We start from the raw sequence: 12,490 nt of genomic DNA, 5'->3' as shown, positions 1-12,490 counted from the left end.
TTGCATTGCTATATGCTAACAATGTGACTGAAGAAAGAGAAATTAAAGAATCGAGTCCATTTACAATTGCACCAAAAGCCATAATAAACCTAGGAATAAGCCTAACCAAAGAGGTAAAGGACTTATACTCTAGAAACTACAGAACACTTATGAACAAAATTGAGGAAGATACCAAGAGATGGAAAAATACCATGCTCACGGATTTGAAGAAAACACATTGTTAAAATGTCTATGCTCCTCAGAGCGATCTACAGATTCAATGTTATCCTTATCAAAATACCGTTGACATTTTTCACAGAGCTGGAACAAACAATTGTAAAATTTATATGGAACCAAGAAAAGACCTCGATTGGCCAGGGGAATTTTTTTTTTATTATGTTATGTTAGTCACCATACAATACATCATTAGCTTTTGATGTGGTGATCCACCATCCATTGTTTTCATATAACACCCTGTGCTCCATGCAGTACGTGCCCTCCTTAACACCCATCACCAGGCTAACCCATCCCCCAACACCTCTCTCTAAAACCGTGTTTGTTTCTCAGAGTCCATAGTCTCTCATGGTTCATCTCTCCCTCCGATTCCCCCGCTTCATTTTTCCCTTCCTTCTCCTAATGACATCCATGCTATTTCTTATGTTTCACAAATAAGTGAAACCATATGATAATTGACTTTCTCTGCTTGACTTATTTCACTTAGCATAAACTCCTCCAGTCCCATCCATGTTGATGTAAAAGTTGGGTATTCATCCTTTCTGATGGCTGAGTAATATTCCATTGTATATATGGACCACATCTTCTTTCTCCATTCATCTGTTGAAGGGCATCTCAGCTCTTTCCACTGTTTGGCTATTGCGGACATTGCTGCTATGAACATTGGGGTGCATATGGCCCTTCTTTTCACTACATCTGTGTCTTTGGGGTAAATACTCAGGAGTGCAATTGCTTGGTCATAGGGTACCTCTATTTTTAAATTTTTGAGGCACCTCCACACTGTTTTCCAAAGTGGCTGTACCAACTTGCATTCCCACCAACAGTGTAAGAGGGTTCCCCTTTCCTCCACAACCTCTCCAACATTTGTTGTTTCTTGCCCTGTCCATTTTTGCCATTCTAACTGGTGTAAGGTGGTATCTCAGTGTGGTTTTGATTTGAATTTCCCTGATGGCTAATGATGATGAACATTTTTTCATGTCTCTGTTAGCCATTTGTATGTCTTCTTCAGAGAAGTGTCTTTTCATGTCTTCTGGCCACAGCAACTTCTTTCAAGATATATCTCCAAAAAGTAGTGAAACAAAAGCAAAAATGAACTTTTGGGACTTCATCAAGATAAAAACTTCTGCACAGCAAAGGAAACAGTCAACAAAACAAACAGGCAACTCACAGAATGGGAAAAGATATTTGCTAATGACATTACAGATAAAGGGCTGATATCCAATATCTATAAAGAACTTCTCAAACTCAACACCCAAAAAACAAATAATCAGGTCAGGGGAGTGTTGAGAAAGAAAACCAAAGCCAGGGGCATCACAATACCTGACTTCAAGCTACATTGCCAAGCTGTGATCATCAAGATAGCATGGTACTGGCACAAAATCAGACACATAGATCAAGGAAACAGAATAGAGAACCTAGAAATGTACTCTCAACTCTACATTCAGCTAATCTTCAACAAAGCAGGAAAGAACATTGAATGGAAAAAAAATACTGTCTTTTCAATAAATGGTGCTGGGAAAATTAGACAGCCACATTCCAAAGAATGAAACTAAACCATTGTCCTACACCATACACAAAGATAAACTCAAAATGGATGAAAGACCTAAATGTGAGACAGGAATCCATCAAAATCCAGTGGGAGAACACAGGCAGTAACCTCTTTGACCTTGGCCGCAGCAAATTCTTGCAAAGCATGTCTCTAAAGGCAAGGGATACAAAAACAAAAATGAACTATTGGGACTTCATCAAGATAAAAATCTTCTGCATGGCAAGGGAAATAGTCAACAAAACTAAAAGGCAACCTATGGAATGGGAGAAGATATTTGCAAATGACATATCAGAGAAGGGGCTGGTATCCAAGATCTATAAAGAACATCTCAGACTCAACACCCAAAAAACAAATAATCCAGTCAAGAAATGGGCAAAAGACATGAACAGACACTTCTCCAAAGAAGACATACAAATGGCTAACAGACACATCACTAGCCATCAGGGAAATACAAATCAAAACCACAATAAAATACCACCTTACACCAGTCAGAATGGCTAAAATTAAGAAGACAGGGAACAAGAAATATTGGCGAGGCTGTGGAAAAATGGGAACCCTCTTACACTGTTGGTGGGAATGCAAGCTGGTATAGCCACTCTGGAAAACAGTATGGATGTTTGTAAGAAGATAAAAATAAGACTACCCTATGACCCAGCAAGTGCACTGCTAGGTATTTACCCCAAAGATACAGATGTTGTGAAAAGAAGGGGCACCTGCATCCCAGTGTTCATAGCAGCAATGTCCACAATAGCCAAACTGTGGAAGAAGCTGAGATGCCCTTCAACAGATGAATGGATAAAGAAGATGTGGTTCATATATACAATAGAATATTACTCAGCCATCAGAAAGGATGAATACCCACCATTTGCACTGACATGGATGGAACTGGAGGGGATTATACTAAGTGAAATATGTCAATCAGAGAAAGACAATTATCATATGGTTTCACTTATATGTGGAACATAAGGAATTGCATGGAGGAGCATATAGGAAGGGAGGGAAAACTGAATGCAAAGAAATCAGAGAGGGAGAAAAACCATGAGAGCCTGTGGACTCTGGGAAATGAACTTAGGTTTACAGAAGGGAGGTGGGTGGGGAGATGGGGTAACCGGGTGATGGGTATTAAGGAGGGCACGTGTTGTGATGAGCAGTGGGTGTTATATGCAACTAATCAATCGTTTAACACTATATCAGAAACTAATGATGTATTATATGTTGGCTAACTGAACATTAAAAAAAGGAGTTTCTACCATGAAAGAAGTTGAATTTTGTCAAATACTTTTTTTGCATCTATTGAGATGATCATATATTTTTTTCCTTTCATTCTCTTGAATGATGAAATGTGATGTATCACATTTATTGATTTGCCTAAGTTGAACCATCCTTACATCTTAGAGTTAAATCCCACTTGATCATGGTTACTGAACCTTTTTATTAAATTTTTTTAAAAAGATTTTTTTGAGAGAGGGAGAGAGAGAGACTGTGTACAAGTGGAGGGATAGGCAAAGAGAGAGGTAGACTAACAGACTCCCTGCTAGAGCAGGGAGCCTGACTTGGGTCTCAATCCCAGGACCCCAAGATAATGACCTGAGCTGAAACCAAGGGTCAGATGCTCAACAAACTGAGCCACCTGGGAGCCCATGAGTGAAACTTGTAATGTGCTGCTGAAGTTGGATTTGCTGGCATTTTTTGAGAATTTTTGCATCTATATTCATCAGAGATATTTTCCTGTAGCTTTATTTTCCTACAGTGGCTTTTCCTTGTTTGGTATCAGAGTGATGCTGGCTTTGTAAAATGAATTTGAGAGTGATTTCCCCTCTTCCGTTTTTTTTGATGAATCTGAGAATGATTGGCATTAATTCTTCTTTAAATGTTTGGTATAATTCACCAGTGTAGTCATCTTGTCCTAGGATGTTTTTTTGGGAGATGTATGATTACTGATTCAATCTTTTTACTAGTAATTTATCTGTTTAGATTTTCTATTTATTCCTTTTTTTAATTGGTAACTTTTATGTGTCTAAGGATTTTTCAATTTCTTCTACATTATTCAGTTTGTAGGTGTGTAGTTGTTCATAGTAGCTTCTTATAATCCTTTGTATTTCTCTGGTATTGGTTGTTAATTTGTTTTCTTTAATTTGTAATTTTGTTGATTTGGGTCCTCTTTTTTCCTTAGAGGTTTGTTAATTTTGTTCCTATTTTCAAAGATCCAACTCTTAGTTTTGTTAATCTTTTCTATTGTTTTCTTATTCTGTATTTCATTCATTTCTGCTTAAATCATTATTATTTTCTTCCTTCTGCTAGTTTTAGGCTCAGTTTGTTCTTTTTCTGGTACCCTTGAGGCATAGGATTAAGTTGTTTATTTGGGATCTTTCTTGTTTCCTAATGGTGGCATTTATTACTATGAACTTCTTTCTCAGATCTGCATTTGTTGCATCACATCACTTTTTGTATATTATGTTTCCATTTTCATTTATCTCAAGATATTTCTTAATTTCTCCTTTGATTTATTCTTTGATCCTTTGGTTGTTCAGAAGAGTGTTGTTTAATTTCCATATCTTCTTGAGTGTTCCAGTTTTCCTTCTGTTACTGATTTCTAGTTTCTAACCATTGCATTTAGAGGAGATAATTGGTATGATTTCAACCATTTTGATTGCTTTTTGGGAACCATTTGCTTGAAATATATTATCCTATCACTTTATACTCAGTTTATGTGTGTCTTTAATGCTAAAGTGTGTTTCTTGTAGGCAGCATATGACTGGATCTTGTTTTTTATCCATTCAGCCACCCCATGTCTTTTGATTAGAGAATTTAATCCATCTATTTTTAAAGTAATGATTGATATGGAAGAACTTACCATTGCCATTTTGAGGACTTACCATTGGCTGTTTTTTAGACCCCTATTTCTTTGCTTTTTGTCCTGTGTTTTTTTCTTGTGTTTGGTATCTTTTGGTATCAGTATACTTTGACAGATTTATCCTATTCTTTTGTGTAATTACTACAGGCTTTCTCCTTGTGGATGCCATGAGGCTTACATAAAATATCTCAAAATTATTTTTAAACATCCTATTTTATAGCATTCCTAAACTTTATACTCTTACTTCTCTTCCCTCTCACATTTTAGATTATTAATGTTATAGTTTATATATTTTTATATTGTATATTCAATAACAGAGTACTGTAGTTATAGTTAATTTTACTATGTTTGAATTTTATTTTATTTATTTTATTTTTTTTATTATGTTATGTTAGTCACCACACTATGTTTGATTTTTAACCTTTAATCTAAAGTTGTCAGTAAATTGAGCCCCATTATTACCATATTACAGAATATAACTTTGTCTATACATTTACAATGCCAGTGAATTTTATGCTACCTTTTAATATTTTTATGATGTCAATTAGCATCATTTTACTTCACTCAAAATCTCCCTTTAGAATTTCTTGTAAGGCAGGTATGTTGGTGACAAACCTCTCAGCTTTTGTTTATTTAGGAAAAGGTTTATCTCATGTTTTTCTGAAGGACAACTTTGCTGGGTATAGATTTTTTCATTGATAGTTTTATTTATTTATTTAGACAGTTTTGTTTTAATATTTTGTGTATATCATCTTATTCTCTCTTGGCCTGAAAAGTTTCTTTTGAGAAATTACCTATAGTCTTATCGTGGTTCCATTGTGTATGACTTATCCCTTTTCTTTTGCTTTCAATATTCTTTGTCTTTTTTTTTTTTTTTGGCAGTTTAATTATGTGTATTGGTGTAGCTCTATTCCTTTTTAATCTGTTTGGGATTCTTTGGGCCTCCTGGATCTGTATGTCTATTTCTCTCCCCAGGTTTAGAGGTTTAGAATGCTTTCAGCCATTATTGCTTTAAATATACTTAAAAAAAATTTAAATTAAATTTGCCAACATATAGTACATCATTAGTTTCAGATGTAGTGTTCTATCACAACCCAGTGCTCATCGATCACATGCCCTCCTTAATGCCCATCACCCAATTATCCCATCCCCTCCACCTCCCCTCCAGCAACCTTCAGTTTCCTATAGTTAAAAGTCTATCATGGTTTTTCTCCCTCTCTGATGACTTCCCTTTTAGTTTTCCCTCCCTTCCCCTATGATCCTCTATGCTGTTTCTTATATTCCACATATGAGAGAAACCATATGGTAATATCTTTCTCTGATTGACTTATTTTGCTCAGCATAATACCTTCCAGTTCCATCCACGTCAATGTAAATGGTAAGTATTCATCCTTTCTAATGGCTGAGTAATATTCCATCGTATATACGGACCACATCTTTATCCATTCATCTGTTGAAGGACATCTGGTCTCTTTCCACAGTTTGGCTATTGTGGACATTGCTGCTATGAACATTGGGGTGCATGTGCCCCTTCTTTTCACTACATTTGTATCTTTGGGGTAAATACCCAGTAGTGCAATTGCTGGGTCATAGGGTAGCTCTATTTTTAACTTCTTGAGGCACCTCCATACTGTTTTCCAAAGTGGCTGTACCAGCTTGCATTCCCACCACCAGTATAAGAGGCCTCCACTTTCTACACATCCTCACCAACATTTGTTGCTTCCTGTCTCATTAATTTTAGCCATTCTAACTGGTGGTAGGTGGTATCTCGTTGTTGTTTTGAGTTGTATTTCCCTGATGACAAGTGATGTGGAGCATTTTTTCATGTGTCTGTTGGCCATTTGTATGTCTTTGGAGAAATGTCTGTTCCTGACTTCTGCCTATTTCTTGACTGGATTATTTGGGTTTTTTTGAGGTGTTGAGTTTGATAAGTTCTTTCTAAATCTTTAATACTAGCCCCTTATCTGATATGTCATTTGCAAATATCTTCTTCCATTCCGTAGGTTGCCTTTTAGTTTTGTTGACTGTATACTTTCTGTCTCTTTCTCTTTCTCTTCTTTTTCTGGAATTCTGGAATAGTGCAGATATTGTTTATTTTGATTGTGTCCTATAATTCCCATAGGCTTTCTTTAGTCTTTTTCATTTTTTTTTTTATTCCTCTGATTGGATAATTTCAAATGTCCTACCTTCTCAGTCACTGACTCTTTCTTCTGCATGGGCAAATCTGCTTTTGAAGCTCTATTGAATTCTTCAGTCTTTTAGCTGTATTTTTCAGCTCTAAGATTTCTGGGTTTTTTTTCATGGTTTTTATTTATTTGTTAAACTTCTCATTTTGTTCAATCATTGTTTTCTGAATTTTAGTTGTCTGACTGTGTGATCTTATAGCCCACTACACATATGTAAGTGCATTATTCTGGATTCCTTGTCTGAAAGTTCATAGATCTTCATTTCTTCAGGGTGAGTTGGAGGGGTATTTGTTTCCTTTGTTGGTGTCATGTGTATTTTATTTTTGTGATCCTTTATTCCTTACATTGGTGTCTGAGTGGTCTTCTCTTCCAGACTTTATAGGTATGCTTTAGCAAAGAAAATTCTCCACCGGTCAGCTCAGTTTGTGATTTTGGATGGGTCCATTGGTAAGTCCTTGTGCAGGTGGGGATTGCTATCAGGGTCCTTTTTCTTGTGTGTGTGAGGTTGATGCCTGAATTGTATTGGGGTGGAGATGTTGATGGCTGAAAACAGTTGAATAGGACTGCTGACTTGGTTCTCTGCTCAAGTGAGACTCTGGGATGGATGTCATGTTTTCCTGGGTTCTTTGGTCAGGCTTCCTAGATAGTTGGGACTTTGTTCTATACTCAGAGGTAGACAGGGTTATAAATTAGCTTCCTTGCATTGCCAGGGTAGCAGAACAGGCCTCAAAGCTTACACAGCTCATTGTTTTAGTCCTGAATCAGGTAAGACTGCACTGAATTTCCTGGCCAAATCGGGCCATCAGTTTTGCTCTTCAGATGGGGAAAGCCATGGGCTGTGGTCTCTGTTTAAATGTTACTGTAAGGAGGGTTGTTGGATGGGCTACACAGCTTTTAATGTGCTCTATTTAGGTTCTCTGGTCAAGTGGTTTGGAGACTGTATTAAGTAATGATCAGGGATATGTATTAGTTTCCCTGCATGGGCATAATGGGAGAACCAGCTCCAGGATAGCAAAGCTCTTCGTTTGTTGTCTTGACTGAAGCTTACCCATGCAAGAAGTTCCCTGGCTAAATAGGGCTAGTGGTTTTGCTTGCAAATGATCAGCTCTGTCTGCCAGATCCCTGCTTGAACATTGCTATTCTATTCAGCTTCGGGTGTTATGGCCAGTTTTTATGGTGAAGTGGGCCCAGGAACTACACTCAGCAATGGGCAGGACTATAAATTAGATCCCCTGCCCAGGTGGAGTAGGAGATCCAGCTCTGGGAAGTCTCCTAGGTGTTCTAAGTCAGGCTTTCTGTTTGGAAGGAACTATGAATAACTTCCCTGTTTAGGCAAAGTGGGAAGACCAACTCTAAGCAACCAGCGAGGTGTTCCTGGCCAGGCTTTCTGGTCAAGCAGGCTGGAGGCTACACTCAACAGTGGGCATAGTTTGCTTTCTGCTTTTGATATCTTCTTTCATTGCATTATGATTAGAAAAAATACTTGGTAGTATTTAATCTTAAATTAGTTAAGACTCTTTTTCTGTGACCTATCATGTTATTTTTCCTAGAGAAAGGTGTATGTGCTCTTGAGAAAAATATGTATTCCATTGTTTCCGTGTCCATTTGGTCTTTAGTTTTATTCAGGTCCTTTGTCTCCTTATTGATCTTTCTGGGTATTCTATCCATTATTGAAAGTGGGGTGTTGGAGTTTCCTATTATTATTGTATTTCTGTGTATTTCTCTCTTCAGTTCTGTCAGTGTTTGCTTTAGGTGTTCTGATTTTTAGTGTGTGCATGCATATTTCTAATTGTTATTACTTTCTAATGGATTGACCCTATATCTTCATATAATGTCCTTCTTTTTCTCTTGTGAATGTTTTTCACTTAAAGCAGTTTGTCTGATATAAGTAGCTCAGACACTCCTGCTCTTTTGGTTATCATTTGCATGGAATATCTTCTTTCATTCTTTTAAATCTATATGTATCTTGGAATTTATGCATTTTTAAAATTATTTAATATTTAAAATGCTAATATTAAACAACACACTACTACACAAACAATGGGCCAAAAAAGAAATCAAATGGCAAATCAAAATATGTCTCAAAGAAAAAGAAAAAGAAAACTCAATATTCCAAAACCTATGGGATGCAGCAAAAGTAGTTGTTAGAGTGAAATTTATGCTATAAATGCTTGTATTATGAAAAACATTCAAACATTCAAATAAACAATGTAACATAAACTACAAGGAACAAGAAAAAGAAGAAACTTAGGTGAAATTTAGTAGAGGAAGGAAATAACAGAGAAATCAGAAACAAATAAAATAGAGAACAGAATAAACAATAACACAACATTGAAAGTAATGAATAGTTTTTCCATAAAATAAACAAAATTGGCAATGCTTCAACTACATTAACTAAGAAAAAAAGAGAGAAGACTCAAAAACCAAAATGAGAAATGGAAGAGAAAACAATACAACAGATACCACAGTTTTTCCATAAAATAAACAAAATTGGCAATGTTTCAACTACATTAACAGATTACTATAAACAATTATATAAGAAGAAATCAGATAACTTAGGAAAAACCCCAGATAATCCCTAAAAATGTACAAGCTATCAAGATTGAAATATGAATCATCAATCCAAGAAATAGGAAATCTCCTTAGACCAATAACAAGAATGAAAGTTGAATTAGGAATCAAAGATCTCCCGGCACAGAAAAGCCCAAGACTACATTTATCATTGGTGAATTCTACCAACATTAAAAAAAATTAATGACAATCTTTATCAAAGATTACAAATAATGGAATAGGGGAAAACATTCAAAATCATTCTGTGGCACCAGTTTTACCCTGATACCAAAGCAGGATAAAAACAATAGAAGAACGAAAAAGTCTAGTTTGTCTGATTTAAGTATTAGTATTCTGACTTTCCATTTGCATGATAAATGTCTCTCCATCCAATCATTTTCAATATACAGGTGCCTTTATTTCTAAAATGAGTCTCTTGTAGGCAGCATATATATAGGTCTTGTTTTTTTATCCATTCTGACACCCTGTGTCCTTTGATTGGAGCATTTAGTCCATTTACGTTCAGAGTAATTATTGATAGATATGTATTTATTGCCATTTTATTACTTGTTTTGTCATTGTTTCTGGAGATTTTCTCTGATCCTTTCTTGTCTTTGTCACATTTGTTCTCTCCTTTTAACTCAGAGTCCCCTTTAATATTTCCAGCAGGCCTGTTTAGTGGTCATGATCTCCTTTTGTTTTTGTTTGTCTGGGAAACTCTTTAACTCTCTTATTCTAAATGATAGCTAGATAGAGTATTCTGGGCTGCAGATTTCTCCCATTCAGCACTTTGAATATATCATGCCGGTTTCTTTTTGCTTGCCAAGTTTCTGTTGAGAATGCTCCAGCTAGACTTATGGGTTTTCCCTCATAAGTTAAGGACTTTTGTGTTGCTGCTTTTAAGGTTTTTTCTTTATCACTATATTTTGCAAATTTAATTACATTATGTCTTGGTGTTGGCCTGCTTTTGTTGATTTGATGCGAATTCTTTGTGCCTCCTGTATCTGGAAGTCTGTTTCCTTTCCCAGATTAGGGAAGTTCTCTGCTATTATTTCTTGAAATAATTTTTCTGCCCCCTTTTCTCTCTCTTCTTCTTTTGGGACTCAAATAACACAAATGTTATTATGTTTGATGGAGCCACTGAGTTCCCTAGATCTATTTTTGTTTTGTATAATTCTTTCTCTCTTTTGTTCAGCAACATTGCTTTCCATTATTTTATCTTCTAGGTCATTAATTCATTTGCTGCTTCTTCCAGCCTTCTGTTCATTGCATCAAACCTATTTCCAATCTCATTTATTGCTTACTTCATCTCTGATTGATTCTTTTTTAACTCTTCTATCACTGTGGTAGGGGTCTCCACTGATGTCTTCTATTCTGTTTGCAAGTCCAATGAACATCCTTATGATTGTTGCTTTAAATTCTCAATCAGACATGTTACTCCTCTCTGTTTCACTTAGATCTTTGCTGTGGGCTTATGTTGGTCTTTGATTTCAGATAAATTACTGTCTTGGCATTTTGTCTATGTCTCTACCTTCTTCCCTGTGTTAGAAAACCAGTTATGTCTCTTGCTCCTGAAAGTAATGGACTTATGAAGAACTTCAAAGAGTGTCTCTGGTGTGCACTGTGTGTGGTCTGCTGTTGTGTTCTGGCTGCTCTATCCTTCAGGCCAGTCATCTGCAGGAGTTCTCCTTGCCTGCTATGGGCAGTGTTTGTCCCTGGCCTGAATGTGGTAGGTTTTAATGAAGTGTGCTCTGGTCTGCTTCTGAAATGATACATGACAACACTTCCACTAGAACTGAGGCCTTGCAGAACTCTCTGGGTGGGAGACGTGGTATGGGGCTGGTGTTTGTGCTGGTTTTCTAGGGTAAGGGCCCATTGTGCTGGGACTGAGGTAAGCTTGACTGAGAAAAGAAGGTCCTCCAGAGCACAGTGGGGTGGGGCTTAGTGTAAGCAAGTTGGGCTGCCAGTGTTCATGCAGAACTGCTTCCCTCAGGTGGTTTTGTGTTTATGCTTAGGGTCGGGAAAAGGAAATGGTCCAGCCAGATCCTTTGATCTCAGAGAAGCATTTCTTTGAATGCTTTCTCTAAGGGAAGTATTCTTAGAATAGTGAATAATATCCCCCACTGTGTTCCTCAGGCATTCATCAGCTCATTGATTCTATGTTGTCTGTCTGCATTCTCTCCAGGAGCAAGGCAGTGTTCCCAAGTTCTATTGCAGCCAAAGTTCCTGAGCTTTAAGTCTCCAAGCCCTGCTAGTTGCAAGAACTCAGGAAATTCAGCCCCTCTCATTTTCCAAGCCAGTGGCTTTGGGGAAATGTTCTCCTTGTACATTCCTCTGTGTGGCCCTCTCTCATGTGCCCTTCTCATTGACCACAGCCCCCCCCCCTCGATAGTACCCAAGATCTGTTTCTTCCCTAAACAATATCTGCACACTCCCTACCTTCTTCAATTTGTCCTCTTCTCTCCCTTTAGTTGTGGAGTTTGTTCTTTCAGTCTTCAGGTCAATTTCTGGGTCATTTAGGAATATTTTATAATTATCTAGTTGTGATTGTGTGCCAAGATGAGCCTAAGGTCCTCCTCCTTGGCCTCCACCTTCTTCTCTTCCTGTATCTTGAAATTTAAAGTGAGTTTATTGTAGCAGCATATTTTGGGGTCTTCTTTATTCCATTCATCCAGAGTATGTCTTTTGATTTTTTTTTTTTAAGATTTTATTTATTTATTTATTTGAGAGCGAGAATGAGAGAGAGAGAGAGAGTATGAGAGGGGGAGGGTCAGAGGGAGAAGCAGACTCCCTGCCGAGCAGGGGGCCTGATGCGGGACTCGATCCCGGGACTCCAGGATCATGACCTGAGCCGAAGGCAGTTGCTTAACCAACTGAGCCACCCAGGCGCCCCTATTTGGGTTTTTTTTTAATTTAATTTAATTTAATTATGTTATGCTAGTCACCATACAATACATCATTAGTTTTTGATGTAGTGATCCATGATTCGTTGTTTTCATATAACACCCAGTGCTCCATGTAGTACATGCCCTCCTTAATACCCATCACCAGGCTAATTCTTCCCTCACCAACTTCCCCTCTAAAACCCTCAGTTTGTTTCTCAGAGTCCTTAGTCTTTCATGGTTCATCTCTCCCTCC

The sequence above is a fragment of the Mirounga leonina genome, unplaced genomic scaffold, assembly GCF_011800145.1.
Source record: "Mirounga leonina isolate KUSES-001 unplaced genomic scaffold, KU_Mleo_1.0 Mir_204, whole genome shotgun sequence".
Lineage (NCBI taxonomy): Eukaryota > Metazoa > Chordata > Mammalia > Carnivora > Phocidae > Mirounga > Mirounga leonina.
This window is presented reverse-complemented; position numbering follows the sequence as displayed.